We start from the raw sequence: 9,006 nt of genomic DNA on the forward strand, positions 1-9,006 counted from the left end.
CCGCTTAGCAATAGATCTTCAGGCTCCCCCACTAATTAACACAGCACTCAGTAATTTTTCAGCTTCTAGCAGGGGAGTCCCAGTGCTGATGCACCATTGGGCCAAAGTGAATTCAGCTCAGTAGCCTGTAATTAGACTCTTATTAGACTCAACGTTAGCTCTGACATGCAGCTGCAGCAATTGGTGTGTCAGGCTCATAAGCAGACCAACAACACTAAGTACAAATCTCAACCTCTCTTACTTCACTGTGTTTTGGAACCCATGTCCCTTGTCTAGCGAGTGCTACTTAGGTGATGGTGAGTCCCTCTGTCATAAAACAGTTTCATTGTCCTTGATTCACATAATCAGGATAACACCACTTTATTCCTCCTGCCCCAATAACAGAGAAATTGAGGATCCCACAGCTGTCAAAGTGATCATTTTAGGCTGCCGTGGGCTATGCTAGGCAGGGTGGGTGTGCCTGTGCAAACAAGATCACTCCCTGAAGTTCTTTTCCACACTTGCCGTAATTCACCACCAGATGTCAGGGTAGAGCTCATCTTGACTCTGCTTACGTGTAAAAAAAATAAACTTGTTTTAATTTAAATAAAAAATTCTGAAAAAAATCCAATTTTGATTTTTAAAGTCTCAGCGTATCCACCCTGATCAGCCCCATCCCTGGGATCAGTTTATTATGAAAACCTTGTGCAAATACTCCATAACAACAGGTTCCAAAACATAGTCCATTTATCAGCCCCCATGCATATAGTCCTTAAGATCCCATGACATCTGGTCCATCAATGTCTTTCACCACCCAGGGCTCTTCTCTGATCCGCTCCTGTCCTTCTGCCATGTCAGCCACCCCAGCTGGAGTGCAAACCCACTCTTCCCAGCAGCCTCTCCCCCGGGAGTTCATCCTCACCCGAGAAATATCCAGCACTCGCTCTGTTCTGTTACCTTTCATCTCTAGCAGATCGGCCCTGCCACTGCTCCCCTGGCCCTCAGCTCCCTCTGGCTCCAGCATGGAGACATCAGCTGGTAAATCCCTCTGCCATGCCCTTGCCTTCAGCCTTTCCTGTATCACCAACCTAGAGCAGTGTTGCTCTCTAATGTGTCTCCTGAAGCGCTTGATATTAAAACACTGCAATTTAAATATTAACTAAGTTATTAGTAAAATCATCCTGATTGGATATGTTCCTACCCAATTGCAGTTGATAAAATACTTGGACAGTCAGAAAATAAAAGAATACTTGGTCAGTTGCTGTGAGAATACACGGCGCTGTATATATCAGATATATAATAGGAAATGAAACAATGGATTCACATGAGTGTGGTTCTTTTGGGTCACACGGATCCCTAATTTGGCTCCTGAATCACTGAGGATCTGACCGGAGTTTGCTGAAGTGCTAAACCAGCTTTTGAAGAACAGCAGCCTCTTCTGCAGGTGTAGAGAGAATATTTTCTTCTTTTCAATTTATTCAACAAGTTCAGTTCGGTGAATGGTTCGTTCAAAGTTAAGAGCTGGAAAAGCTTTTCTGCTTCCCCCCACTCCTAATGGGTGAATAAAAACTAGAGAAGCCCTGGGGAGAGTCTGTAAGGAATAAAGACGCAGCTTCCTTCATTTACAGGTAGTGGAAGGTGTCTCCCCAGTACAGCTTTTCCAAGCCTAGTTCCTAAGAGTCTCAAAGTTTTGACTCCACAGTTCATCCCTTCCCCATTGTACGGGCATCGGGTTTGCTGCAGATCCAGCGTCTCCATGTTCTGCACCGCGAGCTGCCGAACCAGTCCTCATCAATCAGAAAAACACAGTCGCCGCCTCCTCTTATTGGAAACCTGCAACAGAGACACCAGGGGTGGGAGTCAGGAGGGCGGGCATTGCCCATCACTCATGGACAGGGCAGCACCCAGAGGCATCGGCCCCATTTCAGACTCCTCCCTGGCAGATGTAGGCAACAAGTACAGTAACTCCTCACTTAAAGTCATCCTGGTTAACACTGTTTCGTTGTTACATTGCTGATCAATTAGGAAACATGCTCATTTAAAGTTGTGCAATGCTCCCTTCTAATGTCATTTGGCAGCCGCCTGCTTTTTCCACTGCTTGCAGGAAGAGCAGCCCGTTTCAGCTAGCTGGTGGGGGCTTGGAACCAGGGTGGACCAGTAGCTTCCCTATCAGCTCCCTGCTCCCCTAAGATCTCTCTGCAGCAGCTGCCCAGCAGGCTAGCAATTGCAGCTGTCCCTCCTCCCACTGCCATGTGCTGCTCCTGCCCTCTGCCTTGGAGCCGCTCCCTGAGACTCCTGCTTGTTGTGGGGGGAAGTGGGGGGCTGTCAGGGTGTCCCCCTGCCCCCTGCACCCCACTTACCCCATCTTCCATAGAGTAGGGGGGGGGACACATGGCAGGGCTCAGGATAGAGGGAGCTTGCTGGCAGCAGCAGCTGCGGTCTCAGCAAGCTGATCTAATTAACAAGGCAGTGTACTTAAAGGGGCAATGCGCATCTCTCTCTCACACACACAAGGTGCATGTCTCTGTCTCTGTCCGCGATGCTGTCTCCTCTCCCTCCATTCCTGCTGCCTTGTAGAGTGTGAGAGTTAACCCTTGAGGGCTCAGCCAAGTGCTAGTTCATCATTTAGCAGTAAGGCATCCCTGGGAAATATCCCACCCTCTGACTCCTACACCTCAACCAAGCTTCACAATCATCATTACTGTGTACAGTATTAAATTGTTTGTTTAAAACTTATACTGTGTGTGTGTATATATATATATATAATATAGTTTTTTGTCTTGTGAAAAAAAATTCTCTGGAACCTAACCCCCGCGATTTACATTAATTCTTATGGAGAAATTGGATTTGCTTAACATCATTTCACTTAGAGTCGCATTTTCAGGAACATAATTACAACGTTCAGTGAGGAGTTACTGTAGTGGCTATTGCAGGGCAGGGAGAGGAGAAAGGGGGTGGAGCTGACAGACGACAGCTGGGGCTTCCAGACGAGTCTTTATGCTGGTAGATCTTAGGCACGACTTGCCCACTACTCAGCTTTGCCTGACACGCTCCCCTAGCCCCAACTTTCTCTCAGTCCCATTTGGCCCAGAGGGGAGAGAATCCACAGGCCTCTCACAAGGCAGCGAGCAGCAGCAGCTCTCTGCGGAGAAGAGTTTGATACGATCCTGCCCAGGCAGCTGGGGGACTGTCAGAGAGGCCGCGGGCCTGTTTCAAACCAGATGGGCTGTCAGGACAGACTGTTAGTAGTGAAATGAGATGTCTCCCTACAGCCTCAAATTACCCCAACAGTGAAGGACCCTGTTCTTCTCCGCACACCACTCCTCAGAGCGGGCTTAGGGAGTCTAACTTCCACCCGGACAGCCCAATGGGGAAGGGGGAGCTCAGTTAGTGTCTCCTCCAGGAACCTCCCTTGTGCCCAGAACTGCGGTGTATTGTAAACCCCGTGGGGCAGGGACCATCTTTCTGTTCTGTGATCGTACAGCGCCTGGCACAATGGGGCCCTGGTCTAGGACACTGAGGTGCTACGTTACTACAAATTATAATAACGCTGCACGGGGGCTGCAAATGCTGGTGGAATATTGGTTTTAGTCCATGAAAACCAAACAGTAAGACCCCAGACACCTTCCTACACCCCCAAACAACCTTGGTTAAATATATTCCTCTTCTGGCAGCACAGCAGACACCTGTGATCTAACACGGAGAATATCATTAGAGGGAAGGACTCACCGGTTGTCGAATTTGGTGCCACTGGGCCATCTCCAGGGCTGGCCTGGCTCCCTCCAGAGGCCGATCCAACGGCCAAAGAAACCCTTAAAGCGCAGCAGGAAATCCTGAAAAATAAGACAAGGCAGATTACGTTTAGGCCCCTGGCTCTGGTGCTCATTTTCCCTGTGGCTCTGTGTGGTACCCAGTCAGAAGTTCTGGTTGGGCCACCTGTAGTTTCCCCGCTGAGAGCCCCAGGTCAGATCACACCAGCCCAGCCCATGGCACAGGGGCTGAGAACACGCAGTTTAACCAACCAGCTGTGGGTCATGAAGACAGGACTCAGTGACAGCAGCAGTTCTCCTCTCCACCAGCCCCGCTCACGTTTGGAAGGGGTCAGAGCTGGCAAGGGAAGGGCCATCAGGAGAGCAGCTGGCAGCTCCCTCCTCTGACAGCAGCTTCAGCTGGTGAACCAATCGCTGGCTGAGAATCCCAGTTTGTTGGATGTCCCATCAGACTGGGGCCTGCTCAGCTGGGAGCCTCCAGATATGTGCAGGAGCTGGGAATAGAGACAGCCTCTGAGAAGCCCCCATCTATCTCCATCCCCACATCCATGTTTACATGGACAGACCTGCCCTGCCCCATCCTTCTCCACTCCCTCTGGGACTGGGCATCTCTTGTGTTTTGCAGGCACCTCTGCCCTCCTTGTCAGGCTCCTTCCCAGCAACGCTGCATATAGCACCCACCCCGCCAGACAGGCAGGAACTGCTCTGCAGAAGGGCAGAGCTCACCCCTTGCACAGCCCAAGAGTGTTTCCCTGGCACCCATGGGGTCACTGGCTGTGGTGTGCTGGACAGGCAGGTCCTTCAAGTGCTTGCTCATGTCAACTCCAAGTAGGTGTGTGCACAGTCGTTGGAAGGTTTCTCCCTAGTGGTACCCATCGGGTCGGCTGTGGAGCCCCTGAATCATGCCTTCCTGGCGGTGTATGTAGGTCCCTGCCAACCCGCCGCCTCAGTTCCTTCTTACCGCCAGTGACAGTCACTGGAGCAGCTCTTCTCTTGCCATGGCAAACGATCCCTAGTGGACTTTTTTTGTTGTACCTGTAAATAGTTGAAAACTTAGCTTTTACATGGAAAGGACAGAGCCATTTTGAAATTCGACACAGCTCTTCATTGCAAGTGCTGAGCAGATGAGGGACTCGGTGTGGTCCCAAAGGATCTCGTCATGGATTACGGCCTGTAGCAGAGCGCGCTGCCACCCAGCAAAGATACCTGCCCCAGCTTTAACAGCACACAGGCCTCCTCAGTAGTGTTCCTGGTGCAGGTCCCCATTCAGGACATCTGCAGGGCAGCGACGTGGTCGCAATCCACACCTTTACATCGCATTACGCCATGACTCAGCAGGCTAGAGACCACGCAGCATTCGGCAGGGCAGTGCTGCAGTCTGCGATTTGGTGAACTCTGACCCTCCTCTTAGGAGATGCTTGGGAGTCACCAACTTGGAAGCGACATGAGCAAGCACTCATAGACTCATAGACTTTAAGGTCAGAAGGAACCTTATGATCATGTAGTCTGACCTCCTGTCGTGACTGGTGTGGAGAAAGTGAAGAAGGAAGTGTTATTTACCCTTCACATAACACAAGGACCAGTGCTCACCCAATGAACAGGGGTGCTGGGCTGGGATCTGAGTTACTACAGAGAATTCTTTCCTGGGTGCTGCCTGGTGAGTCTTGCCCACATGCTCAGGGTTTAACTGATCACCATATTTGGGGTCAGGAAGGCATTTTCCTCCAGGGCAGATTAGCAGAGGCCCTGGAGGTTTTTAAGAAGAAACAGAGTTACCTACCTTTCGTAATTGTTGTTCTTTGAGATGTTGCTCACGTCCATTCCAAGACCCACCCACCTCCTCTCTGTCGTATCCAGCAAGAAAGAACTTTTATAGACTGCCATGAAAGCACCACTCCAGGGGCTCCACAGCTGATGCGACAGGTACCACTAGGGGAAAAACCTTCCAACACCCAAGCACGCAGCGCATGCACCTACTTGGAATTGACATAAGCAACATGTCTTGAAGAACAAGAGTTACGAAAGGGAGGTAAATTTTTTCTCAACAGGCAGCCCATTGGTCAGGAGCTGACCGGGCCGGCCCAGCCCTACAGAGGGGGATCCTCCCCTGTGGGGCTCTGGGAAAGAGGAGGCTGGGCTGGGAGTGATCCCTGACTGCAAACCCAGCTCTAGCCAGGGCTGGGATTCGGCCACCAGAAACACACTCAGCTTTCCTAGCATGAGAGGCAACAGGTCAATTTCTGGACCTCTGGGGCTGAGCCCCGCCCGTTTCCAGCCCTGCCAAGCCCAGTCTGCTGGGATAAAGCATCTGCCGCTCTCTCACCTTTTCCTGCTCACTGTCGATCGCAGCCAGGGAGGCGTTGAGTGCAGAGCACTGGCTCTGGCTGTAGGTCCAGTTCCCGTCAGTCTCTGAGAAATAGTAGCATTTCCTCGGTACCCGATCCAGTCCTCTGGGGAGCAGGGTGCAGCAGAGGGGCCCGGAGCAGCCAGAGGTTTGGATTTTTCCACTGAAAGTGAGACAAGTAACACAGGGTCAGAGACACTGTTCCACTCAGCCTGATCCTGTAGCTGAGTGAATGAGGGAAGAGAATCGCTTCAGATCCAAGCTTAAACCCCTGGTAGCTGTGCCAGGGAGGACTGAGACTATTTGGATCAAGAAATAGGCAACCGCCTCCCCCCACATCTTCTTTAGTGGTTCAGTCTCTGGGGGGGTCACAATCACAGGAAGTGCAGCTGACGAGCAACCCAGAGCAGAGTGCAGCAGCACCGGAGTCACCGTGAAGGCGTGGAGCAGGCAGGTAGGGGTAGGGCGACCATATTTCCCTACGCTCAGTACAGGACAGCTGGTAAAATTAATCATAGACAAGCGAGTTCAGTGGCAATCGATCAGAACTAGGCAGTGCAATCATATAAATTAACATCACCTTGACTGAGCCCCAGTGGGGGAAGGAAGGAGCCTGCCGCCAGGCTGCCCATGAGCTGAGCGCTCCGACCAGGGGCTGCTTTTCTGCACGGCGCTGGGAGAGGGACGGGCCCTGCCGGGGAAGGGGGGATATGGAGGAGCAGCTGGGCTAGGGAGGGTGAAGGGGCAAAGCAGGGAGACAGGGAGCATATAAAGGGCTGATGGGTGGGCAGCCTGGGAGACATGTAACTTACCTGGACACCGCACTCACCAGCCACCGCAGCTCGCAGCCAGCGCTGGCTGGCTGGAAACAGGATGGGGGGTGGGGGAAGCAGGGCCTTGCTGGCTGAGAGCCGGCACACAGCAGGGGCTGTGCTGATGGACCAGCAGTGGGAGCTGACAGCCCCGTGCACTGGCATCTTCACCCCACCACCACTCCCATCATTGGCCACTGCCCCCACTCCCCGCTGGTGGGTGGGTGCCTGAACTGCTCGACAACAGCAACCGTAATGTACAGTGCACCTGGAACTATATAAACAGCAGCCCTCAAAGCCCTCACTGCTCACGGGTGGGAGCTGGGGAGCAGGGTCCGGCCAGAGCAGGACCTGCCAGTACTGGTGGGAAGGAGACAGAAAATTTGGGACAATTTCCCCATTTTTAAGAAAAAGTCGGGAGACCTGCAGGAGGGCTTAAATACGGGACTGTCCCTTTAAACACAGGACGTCTGGTCACCCTAGGTAGGGGAACGATACCTGATGCTTGGCACAGACCAATATCGACACCAGACAGAGTTCAATATAATTACATGGGATGCTGGGTCTGCTAACCCAGGGACGTCCTGCTGCCCCAGCTGCCTGGCTCCCCTTCCCAGGCTCTTTGCTTTGGAGATGCCTTGAGATGAAGATGGGATTAGACTCACAACAGGGAACAAACCCAGGTGCTTCTTGGAGCAGCTTGTCTTGGAACCCACCAGAGGAGAGGGAATTCTTGAGTTAGTCCTAAGTGGTGCAGAGGATCTGGTCCAAGAGGTGAATGTAGCTGAACTGCTCAGCAATAGCGACCATAAGGTACAGTGCGCCCGGAACAGTAGAAACAGCAGCCCTCAAATGGCACCGACTGGGCCAGTTGGTGCCTCTGGGGGACCTTCTCTTCCGATTTCCTTCGTCTGTGGGTTGAACCACACAGCCTCAAGGGGGGTTTTGATACTGAATGATACGGCCTGAGTCAGTGACACAGGAGCACCCACCGGCCCTGAAAAGGGGCTGCAGAAAGGCCAGCCCGATAACGGCAGAGCAGCTCAGTGCTGCAGATGGGACGTGCTGCTTAGCAACGGTGAGATGGCAGGTATAGAAGTCAACAATAAGGTCTGTCAATAATGTGCCCTTTTAGCGATGCTGATCCTACAGTTCCACGTGCACTTTACCCTAGACACGCAATATGTGTATGGGGAGCTGGGAAGCTCTGAGGTGTAGGAAGATTTAGCACCTTGAAAATGCCCCCACTTGATATCTCTGGGCCTCAGTTTCCTCATCCAGAAAACAAGAGATAACAAGCGCTCTGTGCCTCACAGATCTCCAGTTACTAAGGTGCCGGGCTGCATAGGCCTTTAGACAAACTCCTTTCTCACCTGACTGCTGAAGCCAAAGGGGACACGGAGGAGAGATTCTGTGACTGTGACAGCTCCAGGGGGAGCAGAGACTGGCTGGGCCATGCACTTACCTCTTAAAAGTTCTGCTAGAGCAGCGATAGTGATGAGGGCGATCAACATAAAAACTGCGGCTGCAGCTAGGACGGCAGCTGGGACTAGGACGTGACGGGAAGCACATTCCCTGAGGGTGTGGTTAGACCCAGGGCCTGAAAGAGACAAAGCCATGAGTGCTGCTGGGGAGCAGACTCATTAACGGTATCCGTGCCTGAGCCGCTGTGGAGCAAATATCTACTGTGATTCCCAGGGTGCTGCCCTTCCCCCTCTGGGTACAGACATTAACTCCAGCCCCATTCAGAGGCTAAACCCACTGATAAACTCGCCCAGTCCCCAATGACCCCACGTTCACCCAACCAGGATGGCCCAATACCAATACTTATTTAATCTCTCCCATTGCTCCTCCCAGACTCTCTCAGAGCTGCTACCCAGACTGGCTCTTGGCTCACAGTTGCCCAGAGGGGTGAGGGATGGGAACATGTCTCACGCTCACCTTTACTCTGCCCCATGCTCGGCCTTTGCCCTCTGCCTGAAGGAATCAGACTTCCCCCTCCACACCCAGCCACTGAGCCTGCCAACTCCAGCTGCGTCCACCCCCACCCCACAGCCTGTGACTGGACCCTCAACTCCTTCCCCTCCCCTTAAGGGAAGCT

At 52.5% G+C, this 9,006-nt stretch overlaps 1 pseudogene; it reads right to left on the reverse strand.

Moving 5' to 3' along the window:
• Window positions 1-1,652: 1,652 nt before the first annotated feature.
• LOC120383444 lies at window positions 1,653-8,607 on the reverse strand (annotated as a pseudogene).
• Between the last annotated feature and the right edge of the window lie 399 nt (window positions 8,608-9,006).

Source organism: Mauremys reevesii, linkage group 15 (assembly GCF_016161935.1).
Source record: "Mauremys reevesii isolate NIE-2019 linkage group 15, ASM1616193v1, whole genome shotgun sequence".
Taxonomy (NCBI): domain Eukaryota; kingdom Metazoa; phylum Chordata; order Testudines; family Geoemydidae; genus Mauremys; species Mauremys reevesii.